This window comes from Lissotriton helveticus, chromosome 3_1 (genome assembly GCF_964261635.1).
Source record: "Lissotriton helveticus chromosome 3_1, aLisHel1.1, whole genome shotgun sequence".
Classification (NCBI taxonomy): domain Eukaryota; kingdom Metazoa; phylum Chordata; class Amphibia; order Caudata; family Salamandridae; genus Lissotriton; species Lissotriton helveticus.
In genome coordinates, this window is record NC_136061.1 from 150587602 (window position 1) to 150609145 (window position 21544).

At 44.4% G+C, this 21544-nt stretch overlaps 1 protein-coding gene across 1 annotated transcript in view; it reads left to right on the top strand.

The window, feature by feature from the left end:
- Nucleotides 1-21544, top strand: part of TAF1D (TATA-box binding protein associated factor, RNA polymerase I subunit D) — a 145760-nt gene that overhangs the window by 113424 nt on the left and 10792 nt on the right. The gene's annotated exons all lie outside the window — the stretch shown is intronic.

A 21544-nucleotide genomic window follows, 5' to 3' on the forward strand; every position in this document is an offset into this window, starting at 1 on the left:
CGGTATTGTCTGGAAATGCGGCGGCAACCTGTGAACGACATGAGTTGAGGGCAGACATCAAGGAAGCTAGGTAATCTGTCAGCATATTACATGAAACATCAGTAATACTTCGGGGTCTAGGAGTACCCCACATGTTAGGGGGGTGGCCGAAAACGACCTCATACGGGGACAGACCTGATCTGGAATGTGCGACCATGCGCATATAAAACAAAGCAACTGGCAGAGCTACTAGCCAGTCCACACCTTTCTCTTTACATATTTTGGCAATTCGGATTTTCAGAGTCTGATTATGTCTCTCGACCAGACCAGCTGCTTCAGGATGGCGTACACAATGAAACTTCCACTGGTACCCTAACAACAGGGAAACGTGCTTCATGAGTTCAGATGAGAATGGCTGACCGTTATCAGAATATACGACTCTAGGGAGTCCATATCGAGGGAAAAACTCACGAACCAACTGCTTGGCAGTGGTCGCGGCTGTGTAATCTGGGACTGGATATGCTTCTGTCCATCTGGACAAAGCGCATACAACTACAAGAACATACTTGAAACCTCGACATCGCTCCATCTGAATATAATCCATCTGGAGGACCTCAAAAGGGTGGTCAGGAGGCTGGAATCCCCCTTGTTCCACCGGGACACTTTTACCTGGATTAAACTGACAACATATCATACAGGTACGGACTTTCTGCTTGGCTGCAGCTCGTAAATGCTTGTTGAACCAAATGTTCTGGATACTGTCTAACATTGCTTTTTCTCCTAAATGTGCTGGACTATGTGCGGTATTAATGATAACTTGAACCATAGAGTCGGGGAGAAACCATGTGGTTCTTCCCTTCGTCACCCATCCTTGATCTGTCTGGACCCCTCCTTGTTCAGACCATTTCTTGATTTCATCGGGAGTAGCATGTAACTGGATATCTATGACATCCTGGGTGGGGTCCTTAACTGTCATACATGTAGTCAGATCTGGAGTTTGTGTCTGTGTCGGATTAACTTGAATGTCTGGAGTCTGTGCTGTAAGCTTGGCTGTGCGATCTGCTAGATCATTACCTTGGGAAATAATGTCAGTAACTTTCGTATGTGCTTTGCATTTCATAATAGCAATGGATGTCGGTAAATGTATTGCATCTAACAGAGCTTGGATAAGGAAACCATGCTGAATTTTGGTTCCATGAGAAGTCATGAAACCTCTCTCCTGCCAGAGCACTCCAAAGTCGTGAACGACTCCAAATGCGTAGCGTGAATCTGTGTAAATATTAACTTTCTTTTCCTTGGCGTGTATACAAGCTTGTGTCAGAGCAACTAGCTCTGCTGCTTGAGCGGACAGAGTGTCAATGCGGTGTGTCTCAATAACTTCAGTGTCAGTAGTCACTGCATACGCGGCAACTAAATCTCCTGTACTAGTTCTCATACATGACCCATCCACATAAAGTGTCAGGTCGGGATCTAGTAACGGAGTATCTGTCAGATCTTGTCTTGGCTTTGTCGTAATGTTAACTACTTCCACACAGTCATGTGGGTCAGGATTCGAAGTAACTGATGGTAACAGTGTAGCAGGATTTAAAATGTTGCAGCGTCTGATTTCTATGTGTGGCTGGAACAGTGTCAATTCATAACCTGTTAAACGTGCAATTGTCAAGTGCTGAGTTTGTGTTCGGTTCAGAAGAACTTCCACGGAGTGTGGAACTTGTACTGTCAGGGAGTGTCCTAAAACTATGGAATCACTTTGTCTGATAGCTAGTGCTGTGGCTGCAACTGACTTGAGGCACGCGGGCAAAGCCTGGGCGACTGGATCTAATGTGCTAGAAAAATAAGCACACGGCTTGTATTGTCCTGCTTGATCTTGTGTGAGAACAGATAATGCTGTACCTTCGCGTTCAGTGACGAAAAGTGTAAAAGGCTTACTGTAGTTCGGTGTCGCTAGAACTGGAGCTTGGCATAGGGCTTTCTTTAACTCGTTGAAACTAAGTGTATGTTCAGATGTCCAAGGGAGGACAGTCGGTGCGGCTGCCTCCTGTGTCGTTAACTGTATCAGTGGCTTGGCTAGAAACGCATACTGAGGAATCCATTGTCTGCAGTAAGAAGTAAGGCCAATAAAGGCACGTACCTCCTTCTGGGTCCTGGGCTGAGGAAGACTCGCTATCAACTGGATGCGATCGGGTGTCAACTGCCTACCCCTCTTGGACAGCAAGTGTCCTAAGTAAACCACTTGCTGGACACAGAATTGAAGCTTCGAAGGGGACACCTTGTGCCCCATCTCGGCTAGGAAATACAGAACCGTCAGTGACGCTCGCTCGCAGTCACGTTCAGAACGGGCTGTGATCAATAGATCATCGACATACTGGAGCAGGGCAGTGTCAGTTGGCATGTGAATATTGTCTAGTTGTCTCTTAAGTGCTTGACTGTAAATACTAGGACTTTCTGTGAAACCTTGAGGAGCTCGTGTAAACATATAGCTCCTTCCATTTAAACAAAATCCGAAAAGAAACTGGCTGTCTGGATGGATGGGAACACTAAAAAATGCATTCTTAAGATCGATTACTGTAAAGAACATGGCTTCGGAATCAATGGCTGTCAATAGGGAAGAGATATCTGGGACAACTGGGAATAATACATTTGTTAAGTTCTCGTAAATCAATCACTAATCGATATACTGGGGGTGCATTTGGATCAGTACGTTTCATGACTGGAATGATCGGAGAGTTACATACATTGGAGTCAGTTTCTACAACTACTCCTTGAGCCATGAGCTCGTCTATAATTTTGGATAAGGCTGCTACAGCCTCAGGTGGCAATCTATACTGCCTGATTCGTGGTAACACTACACCTGGTTTGAGAGTCACACGATGGGGTGTGATTTGCATGTAACCTACATCAGTTGGACCTTGCGCCCATAAATGCTGCGGGACATAAGACAATCTCTGATCAAAATCTCGTAATACATAGTGACCCTTAAAGTCACGTAGGAACAATCGTATTCCCTCTGGGGAACAACATATAACTGCACCTAACTCTTTCAGTGTTTTAATGCCTAACAGATTTTCTGGACATGACTTAGTAAGTAACAGATCAGTAGTGCGGGACAATGGACCTACTTCTAGAGTGACTGGCTTTGAAATCTCATTTACGATAGGCTTTCCTGAAAATCCAAGGGAAACATTTCTAGAGCCTGAGAGCGGAGCCCCTGGAACTTCGGCGTGACTAATTGTGGTCCTACTTGCCCCTGTATCAATCAAAAACTTTCTGTCTTTCCCTAATACTTGACTGTGAAGATAGGGACCCTCTTGATCTACAGGTATCTCGATGAGAGGCAAGCCTACCTCCCTCTCTAGGCTGTTTCATGAATACTGCTGATACTCTGGATACTCAGACTATGCATACTGGTACATCTGCGATGTAACATGCTGTGTTGCAGCAATAGGCTGCGGTGCTGTAACTGTCTGTGGTGCATTCTGTGACTGAGGAGTCTGTGAAACTTGTTCTTGTCTAGGCGGACGTGGTCTTTCTTTAGTCTTACCAGTAGCTATGTTATGTTTCAGAACTGTACACTCGTTTATGAAATGACCTGGCTGTTTACAATAATTGCAGTTCCCTTTAACGGGTGCTGCAGGATGACTGGCTTGATTCGGACCCCTCTTCTGACTGTCTTGAGGAACAGATTGTGCAACTAGCACTTTCATTTTTGTGTCTTTCATACGTTTTCTTTCGTGTTCTTGTTCTTCTCTGATTCTATTCTGGTGATACTGGAGCATCTGGAGCATCTGGGACGGAGTATTAGCTTGCCAGGTACTTTCGACTTTCAGAACTCGGTTTTTAATTGGTGGACTTGAATTCTCGACTAATTTAGTAACGAAAAGGTGAGGGTACGACTCACTACTTGTCTTGAGACCACTGTTGATAATAAAGCACTTTTCAAACCTAGAATAAAAATCACTAATATCTTCATCTTGTTTCTGTTTACAGGCTGAGATTGCATCCCAGTCTTCTTTTCTAGTTGTCAATAATCTGGGTAAAACTTGAATCAATAATTCTGGTAATTCTTTACATTTCTCTCCTAGACCAGTACCTGGTACACGTATCTTATCTTCTGCTTCTAGGACTGCCCAATCTATCTTTTTCTCTCCCACCTCCCATTCTTTTTCCTTGAGCTTTTCATACACCCCTGCGGGCAACAGGACCTTTAACATTTTAATGATATCTGGGTAAGTGTATTCTCCCATACGGAGCATATCTTTTAATTCTCTATGGTACCCTGCTGGATCTTTGTCATGACAGGGAATTAATTTCTTCATCTCTAGAAGTTCCATCTTTGTGATTGGAGTGTATACAAACACTCGCTGCATTTCGCCACCCTCTCCTCTGACTGGGTGGACTTCTCGTAACGGATTCTGTCTGTCTATGTAGAATGATTTACTTTCTGGGGGTGAGACATGAACGAAATGCGGGTTCAAGAACATTCTATATTTATGGCGTTGTTCTAGAATGACACTAATTAAATCGGTACCTAGACCTCTCCATCTGTACTGGAGTAACTCGTTCAGGATATCATGTAACGGGCCTGGATCAGAATGTTGACCCTCATACAGAGTAATGAGGTGCTGAATCATATACATACCCACCAGTCGCTGCTCGGCTGGGGGCATTTTCAGAAACATTTGTGCCACTATTTCGTCTGGAAAAGTGGTAGAATCAGTAATCCATCGGACTGCTGACCGAACTATTTCTTGTTCATGCATAGTACTTAACTCACTATAACCGATTCGTGATTTCAGAATGTGATCGGTAGCTTGGAATACTTGTTCTAGGGAACCTTGTTCTGGTGCTGAATGATGGGAAATTGGCTTGTGTTCTAGACGTAAATGGCGATCTGGAAATCTAGGTTTTCCTACATACGCTATTCTGGCGGTATTCTCATCGTCTTCTTCTTCAGGATCAGAGGTACTTTCTTTCTCGCTTACTTGTGCTGCTTTACGCTGTTCGTGTATCTTTATTATCTCTCTACGGATTTTCTTGTACATACTTTCCATGGCACCAATGGTATTGTGCTTTCCTTCGGCTATATTATCACTCCACTTTGTTAGAGTTTTCATTTCTTCCGGGTCTTTAGACGGATGATCCTGTTCTCTTATTAGACAGTTAATTAAGAACTTTAATATCATGCGCTGAATCTCGGCTTTCCTTTGAGACATGGCATCACTAATACTTTCTGGATCATCCCCTGTACGGATGAAACGATATATTCTGTCTAGATCTTCTTTCATATTGGGTAGGGTGACTAGATACTCGGTCACCCTCCTTACGCGTACGGAATATAAAACCATATTAAACTCGCCTGGAACTGGGTCATAGACACATTCGCCAAGGGTTTGCCTGATCTCTGCAACAGACTTATTATTTTTAGGAGTACGCTGTGATGCTTGAGCATGTAATTCGAGTGCTGATAAACGCTTGTATGGCGGCGGGGTTTGAGGAAGACCTCCTCCTGCAGCCCCTAAACTAGAATCATCAACTGATGCTTTTCGTCCTGGCAGGGTGGGTAATTGTAACGTGGGCTGGACTTGTATGGCGGGCTGACCCGGGGGGGCTGTTAAGGGCACCCCGGTGTCTGGGGGAGTAGGAATTACCTGATTTACAGGGACTGGCGGAGCGCGGACAGGATTTACATATTCAGGGATTGTGTCGTCCAAATAGGACGAGATGAAAATATCAGCTGCGGTCGGTTTGTGACGTAGCTTGGTCGGAACTAACGGTGGCGGGAAATTACTAGATGCCTCCGGGGTCGCTTTTGGCAAGCCCTCGGCAAGAAGAGGATACATACCCTTAATGAGGGCGTTCCTCTGTCTGTCTGATTGCTCAGTTCTAACTCGTTCACCTATCTCGATTAATTCCCTTTCTTGGGCTCGTTCTTGGGATTCTCTACTTAGTTCTGACTTTCTGATTTCTTTTTCGGTTCTTTTATGAGCTTCTTTGCGCCATAGCTCGATGGCATCTTTCTGTGATTGTCTGGCTTTCTTTTTCCATAATGCCTCCTCTACTCTCATGATGCACTCGGCATCCCACGTACCTGATACGGGCCATCTATACTTTTCTTCTAGCTCCTTTGTATACTCTACCCATAAATCTAAATATAATATGGCGCTTATGCCATGTTTCTGATACATAAAGTGACCTGGACTGTCCCTAGGCGGGACGGGAACTGCTGCTTCCAGCAGACCCTTTCTAGTTTTCAACTGACGTAACTTGGAAAATATGGGCATGACTGAACTGTAATCTAGACTAAGCATGGGCGGATTTTGCGGATCCACGATTCGCGGATTCAGCGGATTCACGGATCGTGGATCCGCAAAATCCGCGGATTCAGCGGATTTGCGGATTTGGGGGCGGGGCTTCCTCGAGCGTGTGGGCGGGGCCAAACGGACGGGGCTTCCACGCGAGCGCACATGCCTCTTGTGTGTCTAAAAGGTCAGAGACCGATCAGAGCAGCAGATTAAGAGACAGAAGCCCCTGGTCACAGGAACAGCACGGGGGTTGCGCTCGTAAAAGTCAAAGATGCCCAGCCTCCCAACGCTCACGTTTTTTTTTGGGCTGCTGAATGAGTCACTGCATTTGCGCTTCAACTAGTTCCAGCGACCAAGTGTGTGTCACTATGCAATCGCGCCGAAGTGCGCAGGGGTCCCTTGAGTGAAATGTCCATCATAGTGGGTAAATGGCGGGAAGACGGTGCACACCTCGAGTGTGTGGGCGGGGCCAAACGGACGGGGCGTCCATGCGAGCATGCCTCTTGTGTGTGTGTTTATTTTTTTGTGCCAGGACCGTCGTGCCCGAATGAACCCTGCCCTTCATATTTATTCAAGAAGACACACACCACTGTTGAAGTAATTTACGATGGCGCCGGCAAGCTGCCAGCGCCATCCTGCAAAAGTTACTTAATTAGCTTCAACAGGAAGCTCCAACTGCTAAAATAAAGCAGGCGCTCGAGCCCCTGCTGTATCTTATCTGTTAGAGCTTCCTGTTGAAGCTAATTAAGTAACTATTGCAGGATGGGCGCTGGCAGCTTGCCGGCGCCATCGTTAATTAGGCGCGCTTGAACTTTTGACCGCAAAATCCGCTCCGATCGCGGATTGCGGATTTTCGGCAAATCCGCGAGAGTTCGCGGATCGCGGATTTGCCGAAAATCCGCAAAATCCGCGATCGGAGCGGATTTTGCGCTCATGCTTAATCTAGACACAATACAATACACAATAAACACGATACTTATTCCCCATTCATACCACGACATTAAAATACATGAAGGACATTTAAAATAACAGTTCGAACAGAATACTACCTGGAAATATTGCGAACAGAACACTTGAAATTTCTCGAGAACAGAACTGACTAGAACAGAAACTAGATGCACTGCTGAAACAGTACGAAACTTACCGGTCTCTTAAAGAGACACGTCAGGACCCGCATCCACCGAAGTGGACACTTCGTTTGTGGGACTGTGTACCACCAACCCACAGACCAGAGTCAATTAAATTGACCCTGTCTAGATACCACCCCAGTAACGGTACTCACCGGGCAGCAAGAACGGAAGGCCTCGGACTGGACTGCACTGCTACGACGATGACGACGAACTTCGGACTTCAGTTACGGGTGGACCTCCGGATACCTCGGACCTTGTACTCTTGGCTTGGGCTCTGGTCGGGACTCGCCGCGTTCCTCCACCGTCTCGTTTGGATGCTGGACCGCCTCCTCCGTCTTCTCCGTGGGCCTGAGGGATACTTGAGCAGAAATATCTGCCACTGCGCAGAAGAGTTCCGTCACGACTGCAGAGGGTCAGGGGGTCGGCGTGGCTTCACCGACGCGTGGGGAAAGGGCAAGTCCCTGTTCGGGCGCCATTATGTGGTATATAAATAAATAATACCGGATCTATTTTTGAATGAATGAATGAATAACAGATAGCTCAATAAATAAGAGTCAAAATTCGAGGTAGTAGGAGTTTTGCAGGTTTATTACAGCATAAGGACAGGAACAGGACAACCTGCACGGAATAGGATGGCAAGCCTGGCAGCGCTGCCGCGGTCAGGGTCTAGAATGGCTCACCAACAGGATCGGAACTGGGGACACTTTTTAATAACAATACATGAGCATATATACATAACGCCAACACATAGCATTACATTGCAATGGGCGTAGCAGTGGGTGGAGCAAGAGGCATGACGCGAAACAGTCGCGAAAGATAAGGGCTAAAGAGGGTGTAACTGGGTGTGCACATAGACATGTGATGCAAATGTAACAGAATATGTCATGAATGGGCGGAAACATTGGAGGGGGCTACCTAAGGAGCCGGGACCTCTAACCTGATGGTGCGCGCAAACTGGCAATGACGTGTTACTAGGAGAAGCTGGGGGCTATGAACTCTGTGCTAGGAGCAGAGACTAAAGTCTGGAGGGTCGGAGCGACATGTACCTAAACCCTATCTGGTATCTAATGTTTAGGGAACATGTTGATATAAACTAGAAGTCATGAGGGGAAAGGCTAACTTGATTCTAAGACTGGACCATGCATTATTCTACATGTAGTGCGTGATGAAGAATATTAAATGACCATTAAATACAGTATTTCTCTTAACATGGGGCCGAATAGGCTAGACAATGACGGAAACTATTGATGCAGTTCAGTAGCTTGGGAATGCAGAGAAGGAGGACTAAACTGATAGCTGGAATCATAACATAGTCTTGGCAGACTCAGAGGCAGAGCCAAGCTGCACCGGGCACTGCGAGGCAGGAAGTAAGTGAAAGGTCGAGGATACAGGTGGGGGCTGTATCGCTCCTCAGCGAGGCTTCAGGAGACAGGAGCTGAATCTGGTGTCCGGGCCCTGTTGAGGCCTAGAAACGGGGACTTTATAATGAAATAACGTGCACACTGAGAAACGTGGCAACATAACTTTACATAGGCCTGATACTCATATTACTCATGAGGACTGGGAAATGACATACCAGAGGTGGACACAACCATAATTGCGTCTTGAATCGGACATGGGGAATAACATATTCAGGGGTGTGGAATTTAATGAAATATGTACTTGTCCAAGGGACAAGTAGCTTCATAAATCTACTTGTCCTGTAACAAAATCCACTTGTCCCTTTGGTGCCACATAGTGTGCCGTAAAATAATGGCAGCCATCTCAATATAGAAGAGCTCTGATAGTAGTTCTCTGGTTAATGTCAGGCTAATACTATAAAAGGATTTGACTTTTGGGGGTTTTCACTAGTTTTTCTCTAATCTTTTCCCATACTGAGAAAAGTTGGACATTTACTACTCCTGACAACGGCAGAAGTAAAGTTTCTTCCAGGGCTGGGAAAAATGTGGTTCGAGGAAAAGTGAACTTGTAAACACTCAGATTTCCACTGGGGCACATTCATCTTTGCTCATGCTAAAATGCAATTCACAAATATTTTCTAGAATTACGGTTTCCTGGCCTACTTAAGGAAATTCATGTGAATTCATGAAAAACGTAAATCTGCATTAATATAAGGACATATATCCTGGGTGCACTTTTGTGACTTTCTTTAACATTTGAGCCCCTAATTCAATCTGAGTTAACCAAGACCTTTTTGTTTTTATTTACTTGATTTCTCATCCTATCTATAGGCTGGCTTCATTGTGTGTGACAACATTCTGCTCTTTTACAAAGCAGTTTTGTTCAGTACCAGGAATTTCTATGGCAATGAGGCCTTTATGAGACCAAATACTGGCTGTCTAGTAAGAACGTGCTGGCGAACAGCACCACACCTCCCTGATCATCCCCAGGTAGAGAAAGGAGCATAGTGCAGGCCAAGTGAGTAACCAGAAAATTGAAATACCCCCCACTTTGATCCAAAGCTCTTATGCCACCAAGCAAGTGAAAAAAGTCACTGGAGTCCTCTCCAGAATTGCTCTGTCTCTTCCATCCAAGCATCCATCCATTCATCCTTTCACCCACTGGTATCTAGCATTTCATCTTTACATGGTCATCCATTCATTCTTTCATCCATTAGCCTTTCACCAATATGTTCGTCCATCTGTTGATTTGTCAGTCCATCCGCTCATCAATATCCAAACCTACCCATCCATCTCCAAACCTAACCATTTCAGCAATCTGTCCATCCTTTCGCTCATCCATACAGCCACCCATTCCCTCCATCCATCTATCCATCCATCCTTTCACTTATCCATCCATCCTTTCACTCATCCATCCACCCTTTCACTCATCCATCCACCCACCCATCTACCAATCCATCAATCCATCCTTCCACTCATCCATTTATCCTTTACACTCATCCAACCTTTCGCTCCCTAATCCATACACCCTGTAACCCATCCATCCATTCACCTTTTCCTTCATTATAACATCCTTTGTAAATCCACTATCCCCGTCACTCAACCATCCCTGTCACTCATTCATCCATGCATTTAGCCAGCAACACTTCACTCACTCATCCTTTCACCCACACATTCATCCATCCTTTCACTCACACCCACCCTTTCACATTAATTATGAGCCTTTGTCTGTCGAGCTGCAGACAGAAGAGGCCCATCAAGAGCTCCACCTCTACAGTAGCTGCTAAAGTGGGGTGTTCACGAAGCTCCTGTTCATATCTATCCTTCCATCTCCAAACCTATCTATCAAACTCATCCATCCAGCCTTCCTTTCACTCATCCATCCATCCATTCACCCCACACATCCTCCTTTTCGCTCATATTCATCCACCCTTTCACTCATCTCTCCATCCATCCTTATGCTCATACATCCATCCTCCTTTTCACTCGTATATCCTTCCACCCTTTCACTTCCTCCATTTATGCTTTAGCTCATCCATCCACCCTTTTACCCCATCCATCTTCCATTTCGCTCATGTATCCATCCACCCTTTCACTAATCCCTCCATCTACCCTTTCACTAATCCCTCCATCCACCTTTACACTCAACTATCCACCCATCCATCCACCCTTCCACCCGGCTAGCCACCTACCCACCCACTGATTCATCCACCCATCCACCCACTCACTCAGCCATCCATCCATCCATCCATCCATCCATCTACTCTATCTCTCACCCATTAATCCCCCTTTCATTCAGCCATCCATCCTTTCACTCATCCATCCACTTTCACCCCATCCATCCACTCAGCCATCCATCCTTTCACCCTTGCCCATCCATTCTTTCACGTATCCTTCCTTACATCCATCATTTCACTCATTCATTCATGCATCTATCCATCCACCGTTTCACTCCACCCATTCATCCATGCCCCTATCCATCCAACCTTTCACTCATTCATACATGCATCTATCTATCCACACTTTCACTCATTAATGTATTCATCTATCATCCACTCTTTCACTTATTCATCCATGCATCTATACATCCACCCTCTCACTTATTCTTCCATGCATCTATCCATCCACCCTTTCACTCATTCATCAATGCATCTATTCATCCACCCTATCACTCAGCCACCCACCCCTTTCAAATCCATTATGGGCCTTTGTGTGCAGACCTGCAGACTGAAGAGGCCCATCAAGAACTCCACAGCTGCTGTAGTTGCTATGGCAGTGTGTTCAAAATGCCCCTGGTGTATGCACAAAGTGAGATGAGAGGCCTAGTGCAAGACAGAAATGGGGGTGGCCTTAGGCCTGCCTGAAAGCCTCATGGAGAAACTTATGAGCTTTAATGTAAGCCCTGAATGACTAAGAAAACGAGAGGCCAAGGGGAGCAGGTCCGGGCTGTCAGAGAGGGCGGTGTTAGCAGGTTTAGGCATCGGTGTTCAGGAAAGGCAAAGTGCAAATAAGGGGGTGCACGAGGTGCATAAGAAGGGAAAGCACTGCTCATGGGGCTGTATGAGGCCCAAGAGTGGAGCAGCGATTAAAACGCAGGGGTCATAGAGTTCAAGTCAGAGCAAGGGGCCAAGAGGCAGATAAGGCAGCCTCTTACATGCCAGTGCTGTGAGTGTTCTGGAGCTGCAGAAGCACATGTTTGTCTCATGCTCAAAGAAAATAAAAGGAACAGGGGCGGGCCTGGGGGCCACACAAGCTTATGGAGCTGGCTGCAACTTTGAGCTCTGCTATATCTCTGTTGTTGTTCTGCTCTGGGGAAATTAAAGTGCAGGCCCCAGCACCATTAAACTGTCTACTTGTCCTTTGGACAAAATGCAAATTAAAACCTCTTGCCCTCCTAAGAAATCTAGATGTCTCGGGCGTCGGGAGATAGGAATTCCCTATCCCTGAACATATGCATATTGGTCATGCACACATAACATATGATGGATGACACGTAGGGACATAGAACATGACAAAATTTACTTTTCCACACCCTAACCAGATCATGAAATAAAACTTCAAAAGTTGTGGAGATCTTGCCGATTTGCTAAACAATAATTCAGTTCCAGGCTGTGAAGTCTCTTATTTGGGCTAAAATACACATGATGTTGTCAGTCCCTTGCCCCACCGCTTAGTGCCTTCTCCCCGATCTTGAAGCATATGGCAAACATTTGCACACCCAGATGCATTCCAAAGCATGACTAGCTTCCATGCATGATCTGACAGAGAGGTGTCTCTTTCCTCATTTGAATGTGGGTCTCTTTTTTTATATTAGGAAAATGGCACGTATGAATGTATTTGAAAATGTGTTCTTTTTGCGTTGTGATTTTAAAGGCGAAGTGGCATTAAAAATAATCCAGAATGCAAAAGGCTCTAGAGCGCAGGGCCCGGATGGGGTCCAGATTTTTATCGTTAAAGAAGAGCAATCAAGGTCGGCTGCAGTCGTGACTTGTTCCATGATTTCCTTGTTCATGCAATTAGATCAAACTATTAGGTCGTGCTGGGCCTATTATTGCATCCTTCCACAAAACGGGAATAGGAGTCATCCATCCATCTGTAGGATTATCTTGTCAAGGAATGCATCACGCAAGGGTTTTGTCGTAGAACAATTTTAAGAGGTGGTGGTTGCATGTAAACTTAGACCCTTTTTTGTCAGTAAGCAAACCTCAAATGTGTGTCTGGAGGTAACCTTTAAGTTCTCATCTTGGGACATGTCTTTGCAACTACCCAAACTGTTAGCACTCAAAATCAAGTCCTGGCAAAATGGTGATAGTTGGTAGAGGGATCCTTGTTGGGAGAATAGGTTACCAGTTTCCTATGCCAGCAGAGCTCCCTTTCCTAAATTGGCATATGTCTCAACTTGGGGTAGAAAGTCTTAACCATCTTACCAGCAAAATAGAGACCCAAGAAACTTTGTTGCCTCTGAGTCTCCCAAGTAGTCTAGGACGGATGCTCATCTACGTGATGTGCTTATTTCTTTTTCTTGTAGGATAGAACTGCTCAAAATAATATTGACAGACCCGGGGGCCAATTCCATGTCCTGGCTTATGCACCACGACATCACAATTTCTCCATACTATCCTCAGATACTCTAGTCGAACGTTTCAATAGACCATTTAAAATAAGTTGTGGAAAGTTGTGTGGCCTGATAAAACAAGCTGCCAGAATGACTTGGTCCATGTTTTACCTCTCATCTTTATTTTATGGAGTGTAACACAGGCCTCGAATACTTAATTTCATTTTGAGTTGCTTCTCGGGCAATAGCCCCAAATGATCTTGAATATGGACCTTGATGAATTGACAGAGTCAGACTGTTCCACTTGTAGATTATGTAATTGTCTGTCAACCTTTATCTTTGTCTACAGGTTGCTGGTCGGTTGATGTTAATTATTTTTGTCAAATCGTAAATTTATTTTACAACTCTGGGCTACAGGACTGGTAGAAATATAAAGGTTTGAATGTGTGGCCTAAAATGCCATATCCAGGGTATCCCCTCTGTCCCCATCTAGGGCTGACGCAGTTATTATTTACACAGCTCTGATGCACCTTAGGCACGGGCTCACAGCTGTTATTATTCACACAGCTCTGATGATGCACCTTAGGCACGGGCTCACAGCTGTTACGGTGCTTCCTTCTTTTTACTGGGGGCAACCTGGCTGGATAAATGCAGTGAAGTTTCTCAATGTAAAGACTTTGCTGCCTCAGCTGCATGTTTAAGTCGAAGCTCGGGACTAAGCTCAGGAGAGGATCCATGCAGTACAGGCCGGACGCCGCTTAACCCTCACGGGCTCTCTTCCACCTGTTGCCCCGCAGCAGGAGCCCTCTGGAAGCATCACACGGGTCGTGAGGACAGTTCAGCCCACAACGTACAAAGTGTTCAGCAGTCGGAAAAAGATGTCCCCCTATCAGGCTGTTCTGGGGCCAAACCAGTAATAACGAGCAACACCTTCGAGTAAAGTTCACGCTATACAAATTCGCATTACATAAATAACAATTACAAAAAACGATCGCTATTGTAAAAAAAAAGGTAAAACCCGTACCAGATATGCGACCCCAGGGCGAGAGAGCGGAATGAGCGGAAGCAGGAATAGACGTGCGCGTGCACTGCCGAAACCTGCCATGGGGCGGGACTTCAGTTTCTGCTGGAAGCCTGCGGAGTGCCCGGCCAGAGGAGCAGTGGTGACGCTGGGCTCCAATGCCCGAGGGAGAGCCCTGCGGTGGCGGCTGAAGTCCGGAGTGAGGTTAGTGGGGCTTAGTTGAAGTGGGGGAGGGCGGTGGGGGGGGGGGTGTCTCTGTGCGCTCGTGTGTGTGTTTGTGCGCGCGCTCTTGTGTGTGTGCGGCGAGGGGTGTCTCTGTACGCTCGTGTGTATGCGTGCGTGTATGTGCGCTAGTGTGTGTGCGTATGTGTATGTCTCTGCGTGTGTGCAAAGAAAATGAAAGCTGGCAACACTGTCTGTCGAACCGCGCACTCCTAGAGCCATCTGGACAGCAGTAAAAACGAAACTTAAACAAAGTGAAAGCACTGTCTCTCTAAGCACGCTTTGGAAGGGAACCATAAGCTGCTCAATGGAACGCGCGTGCGCGTGGCCCGCTCAATTCCGACTCTTTCACATGCGCGTGGCCAGTCTTATCTCCTGGAAAGCAGAGTTGCTAACAAAAGGTCTCTGCCGAGACCGCGCTTCGCGCGGTTACGCCACGAGACCTAAAAACCATTTCAAGGTAACTGCCCTGGTAACACATGCTTCATGCCTGCCCTGTGGTCACCTCAAAATTGTTTTTCTCATGGGGAATAAACATTTCAGACATTCCAACATGTCTGCCTAAGTGTGCATATGAACCATGATACACCAGCAACCATTTGAAGGTTTCGTTTTCATTGTAAACAAACCTTGGCAAAGCCAATAGCTTGTATATCACCTTTTAAATATAAAGTCTATTGTCCTTCTGACTTGTGCTCCGTTATTTTTCCTCTTTTGTGTTGTCATTTTGCTGTGGTTCCAATATAAGTAGGTAAAAGACTATTGGAACTTCATGAACCGTTTTTGTCTTTTTTGACTCGCCCTTGTTTGTAAATGCATTTCCCACATTTTTTTGAAAAAGTGAGATTTGTTTCCATTGTTAGTTTAACTAGTTAATCTTTGGTCTATTAAGTCCTGTCCGTTTATGATTTTGTTAGTATTTATTTTCTCCTACTTGTTATTAGAGAAGTTGGCCTGTCAGGCTGAAGCACTGCCATAATTGAAAGATGAACAGCACCCGTCATGCTACATTTCTGTTCAATTCCCAGGACGTGCTGAAATTGTAGGTAATGCTGCTGTAGGCACCATTCCTAGGCCTATGCATTCGTTACTTGGAAAACCACTGTAATTCTTATATCCCAGTACCCTTAAGGGGCTCATTTAGAACCCCATTATTGCTATGGAGAGGGACAAATATCCACAAGCGAATTGGTGTATGTTTTCCAACATTGGAGCTTTGCAAACTTTTCTGAGAGCTGCAAAGTCCTCTCCTTAATTCTTGGAATGACTCCAGCAGTCATTAGCTGCCAGAGAAGTGCAGTTTTGAACATTACTGTGTTTTTTCAGGGTCCTAATTCATATGCTAGAGCTTAGAAAGACTGCTTGCTTACAGTTTAATGTTAATTGTAATACTGTGTGACCGTGAAGAGCATAGGATACTGAAACCATCTTGGAACATCCATTTTTGTGAATCTTCATGGTGGATTTATATTGCCTGATGCCGAGTGAGGCCTCTACTATATAGTAGTGGGCAGTAGAGAGACACTTGTGTACTTAGTAAGCCACATTGTGTACAGGTGCTGGTGCAGTATTTTAGTTGCCTCGTGACCCACTGTGGATAAAGTACAGTTAGAGAACAGTTTGTTTAATACCACTTGGCGTATGTCAGTGAGTCATAATGCAAGGATAAATTGATAATGGGTAAAAAAACAATGATCTTTTAGAAGCATAAAGAATAACTTGTTCCGTGGTACTCATTCAGATTTCCCAATGAGGTAAAAATACATGTCAATGTTTGGTCATCTACAAAATCACAATTTTTTATTGTATGCTAGACAATAAATCAATGCAGTCAGTCGTGCAGCAGTACAAATGTGATACATATAGACAACGTGGACATCCATAATTCCAATTTGTCAGTCCAGCATAACTACCAATACAAAATGCAGTATTATTGTTAACGATCCTCTCGTTTCGAGGTTTTTGACCAACAAATTAATTATAGTGGCACTCCTCAGGACAGAAAGTCCATCTGACCAAACACCTTTCAACTGCATGTATCTTGCCTTTAAGAAGGTCTCACTCAGTTTCAACTATTTTCCTTTCTCTCTGTGGGTCAAATGAGCAGTCTCGTCTGTGCCAAACCAATTGGCTACGGACTGCTTCGTGTCACGCCCACTCACTCTAACAAATCGAGTTGAAAGCTTTCCAAACACTGTCTGTTAAGTAAACTTGGAAGATATTGAATTTGAGAAATCTGAAACTTATATTGATGCTATTTAATAAAAAAATAAATCAATGAGTTCACTTCAGGAAAGTATGTGCTTTTTTTTTATCTCTATATATTTATTTATCTGTATCTTATAAGTAGGATCAGCCTATCATTCTTTGGGAACTTTAGTGTCCTATGGGACTAAAGTGTCAAAGGATTTTATTGGGTAGTATGAAAATAAAGACATGGAAAAGGCAGACTAGCAAAAGTGTGGCGTGTAAATATACAGTTGGGAAGACCAACTGATGAGATGGGTAAATAAATGTCATAAAGCATGAGTTGTGTATGGGTAGGTGTCATGTATAGACCAGTATTAAATGCACCCTAACCAGATCATGAAATAAAACTTCAAAAGTTGTGGAGATCTTGCCGATTTGCTAAACAATAATTCAGTTCCAGGCTGTGAAGTCTCTTATTTGGGCTAAAATACACATGATGTTGTCAGTCCCTTGCCCCACCGCTTAGTGCCTTCTCCCCGATCTTGAAGCATATGGCAAACATTTGCACACCCAGATGCATTCGAAAGCATGACTAGCTTCCATGCATGATCTGACAGAGAGGTGTCTCTTTCCTCATTTGAATGTGGGTCTCTTTTTTTATATTAGGAAAATGGCACGTATGAATGTATTTGAAAATGTGTTCTTTTTGCGTTGTGATTTTAAAGGCGAAGTGGCATTAAAAATAATCCAGAATGCAAAAGGCTCTAGAGCGCAGGGCCCGGATGGGGTCCAGATTTTTATCGTTAAAGAAGAGCAATCAAGCTCGGCTGCAGTCGTGACTTGTTCCATGATTTCCTTGTTCATGCAATTAGATCAAACTATTAGGTCGTGCTGGGCCTATTATTGCATCCTTCCACAAAACGGGAATAGGAGTCATCCATCCATCTGTAGGATTATCTTGTCAAGGAATGCATCACGCAAGGGTTTTGTCGTAGAACAATTTTAAGAGGTGGTGGTTGCATGTAAACTTAGACCCTTTTTTGTCAGTAAGCAAACCTCAAATGTGTGTCTGGAGGTAACCTTTAAGTTCTCATCTTGGGACATGTCTTTGCAACTACCCAAACTGTTAGCACTCAAAATCAAGTCCTGGCAAAATGGTGATAGTTGGTAGAGGGATCCTTGTTGGGAGAATAGGTTACCAGTTTCCTATGCCAGCAGAGCTCCCTTTCCTAAATTGGCATATGTCTCAACTTGGGGTAGAAAGTCTTAACCATCTTACCAGCAAAATAGAGACCCAAGAAACTTTGTTGCCTCTGAGTCTCCCAAGTAGTCTAGGACGGATGCTCATCTACGTGATGTGCTTATTTCTTTTTCTTGTAGGATAGAACTGCTCAAAATAATATTGACAGACCCGGGGGCCAATTCCATGTCCTGGCTTATGCACCACGACATCACAATTTCTCCATACTATCCTCAGATACTCTAGTCGAACGTTTCAATAGACCATTTAAAATAAGTTGTGGAAAGTTGTGTGGCCTGATAAAACAAGCTGCCAGAATGACTTGGTCCATGTTTTACCTCTCATCTTTATTTTATGGAGTGTAACACAGGCCTCGAATACTTAATTTCATTTTGAGTTGCTTCTCGGGCAATAGCCCAAATGATCTTGAATATAGACCTTGATGAATTGACAGAGTCAGACTGTTCCACTTGTAGATTATGTAATTGTCTGTCAACCTTTATCTTTGTCTACAGGTTGCTGGTCGGTTGATGTTAATTATTTTTGTCAAATCGTAAATTTATTTTACAACTCTGGGCTACAGGACTGGTAGAAATATAAAGGTTTGAATGTGTGGCCTAAAATGCCATATCCAGGGTATCCCCTCTGTCCCCATCTAGGGACGTAAGTGACATATATGTAGGACCAGACAGTCTGGTAGGTCTTCAAGTTCTTGCAATATAGTGATCTCCACAGATGTCAACAGGGCTCCCTCATATGAATCAGTGTAGGCCTCAAGTCAGGATAGGAACCCTTAACAAACTTATCAGAAGAGTGAAGACCCAGGAAATACCAATGCCACTCTAAGTCCTGGGGTCTCACATTTGGCGTTCTCGAATCGCACCAGCAAATCGGCAAGATTACTTTCCCAGAGAACGCAATTGCTCAAATGCATCAGTGCTCCAGAGGGGAGTTTGTGTATTCAAAGGGGATGAGGCCACCCAGACAAATAAATCAATAAGAATATAGAGCATGGTGCTTAGATCCCTACATACCAGTCAGAGGAAGTCCAAGGCTGGGAGGTTATGGGAGGGCACTCCACTCCTCTATGTAAGTCAGAGAGGCAGACCATTTAGGGGATAAATAAGCCTCCTGGAACTTCTCGATCTCCTCTCTCTTGGCTGGCCAACAGAGGTGAGTGGAGAACAGGGAGAGGAGAGGAATCCTGGAGCCTATACACGTTGGGGAAGCTTAGGACTGGAGCCTGGAGGCTTTTGGGAAGTTATATGCCTATATAATCAATAAAGATAAGACAGGGTAAGGACACCTTCCTTTGAGGGTTGATGGATGTGAAGGGGACTCGGGACTCAAAGACTGAACTTTTGAAAAGAAAGCAAAGACAAAATATATGTTCTGTTTCGCTCTTAGTACTTCTGAAAATTATGATATGACTGAGCTTTTTCTATTCCAAAATAAGAGATACTGTCTCCTGACACATTTTGGCCTCCCACCTCATTGTGTTGATCACAGCAATTTCTTGCAAAACAGTTCTTATATCATGTATAACTGATATGCCCAGCATCAAGCATCAGCTGGTAAAATACTTTCACCAGTGAAAACAGCTGCACGCGATCTTTGTCAATTTTACTAGCTATTGACCGCATTAACTTTTAATAGTTTCCAAAACCAGCCCTACAAGAGGGCTCCAGTAAGTTAACTCAGTATACTTATTGCCCCGTCCTAGGGTGCTAACGAAGCAAAACGTTTTACCTAACGACGTGTAGTAAATCTGTATTCTTTCGCCATTCCCTTTTACAAACTTATATTATCAAATTGAAAATAGTATTTCATCATGTACAGTCTAGTCCTCCAAAATATGCCATTTAATCTTTGGAGTTATGTGGAGAATAACATCTATTATTAACTAAACCCCATCTGGGTTCACAGATCAGTAACAGACCTACAAAAATATTGCTGATTACATGTTAAAAAATCCATCTGTCTCAATGCACATAAGTTGATTTTTGCTTTCATGGATCTCCGAAATTTTCCCTGCTGCAATCCATTTTGAGGTTCAAAGCTCTCGCAGTAAGGGCGAGTTAAAAGGTATTGGCCTTGCCATCGTAGCCAATTCATCAGAAACCCTGATTAAGGTCTATGGAGTGACGATTCCTTTGTGGTTTAGCGTGCAATCCTGCTCCTGTGTTACCAAATGTGTAGAGTAACTAAAGGTAAACATCTGGAATGCCCTGCTTAATATTTAGAAATGTAGCACTGTTCTCGTTTTGCACATTGGAATTGGGAGTTCCTCAAATAGAGCAGAGAGAGTTTGAAACCATAATGTGATATTAGACTTAATGATTAAGGATAGCGTAATATTGTTGGTAGTCCAAGACAGTAGCGCTGAGAGTACAGAGAAGTCACCGCTATTCTGGACATTCAACCTCCGCAGTAGACAGCTAGACATTTGCCTACATTTTATTTTACTGTTAGTTTATAATTTGCAGATTTAAAAACATATGAGCATATATGGTCTTCACAGAGATGAGGACTAGATTAATAGTGTTGAGAAGAAAGTCCTATACATTGCTCTGGAGGACCCTGCTGTTTTTCTGTAAACCTGTTTGTTTTCCCTCTGCGAGTTTGACAATCGGGAGAGTCCACTTATGGTCCTTTAATTTTGAGGCTCGGAGACTCCAGCATTGGCCTTTGAGGTGCAGGGAACCCAGAGTGTACCCTTCTCAATGGTTTCGGCCCTCCCTATCTGAGCTAGACCAGAAATACTTTGAGTACACTCTACTTTCGGTAAGTGGAAAAGTGATATTACCTCTCCTGCTTTGAGGGGACAACTTAGGGCTTCCACATGTACATTTCCTGTTAGTGTTCCCTAACTGGGTTCCTATACGTCTGTCATGTCTCTGACATGCATTGAGAGTGCATGTATATTGGTGAGGCTGGTTCTAATTGAGTGTGATAGAATCTGATGGACTCCATGTGTGTGCCCCACAAATTAGTAGCTAACTTCATAAAATGTGTGTTCAAGGTCCATGGTGGCCTCGAGAGCCTACATGCTTTAAATTCCTTTTCCTCCTGATTAAGTACAGAGGTTCCTGTAGGTGCGGAATGTAGCTCATCAGCTCTTTGAAGTAGCCATAGTGCCTATGCCGGAATGCTGCCCACCTCTTGCTCTGCCTTGATCTCATACCTGGTCTCCCTTGTGACAGCATGTTTAGGGATGCTCAAATAGAACAAGATACTTTTAGCCATTACCACTGCATGCACTGGTCACGCATTGGTCATGCCGCTTCTTTATTTTGGGAGCCCCTAAAATTCAAAGAATGTGCAATATCGGATTGGCTAGGTCTGGCACAAGCAGCAGGTTCCTTGACGCGTATAGTGGTCCATATTTTTCCGTTATCCAAAGAGGAGCAGCTCACAAGTGTAGCAGCAAAGAGCCCTAGGTCTAAGTCACTTCTCTCTAGACTGGCAGATGTTTGGATCCCAAAGTCTGAAGAACCTCTGTTAT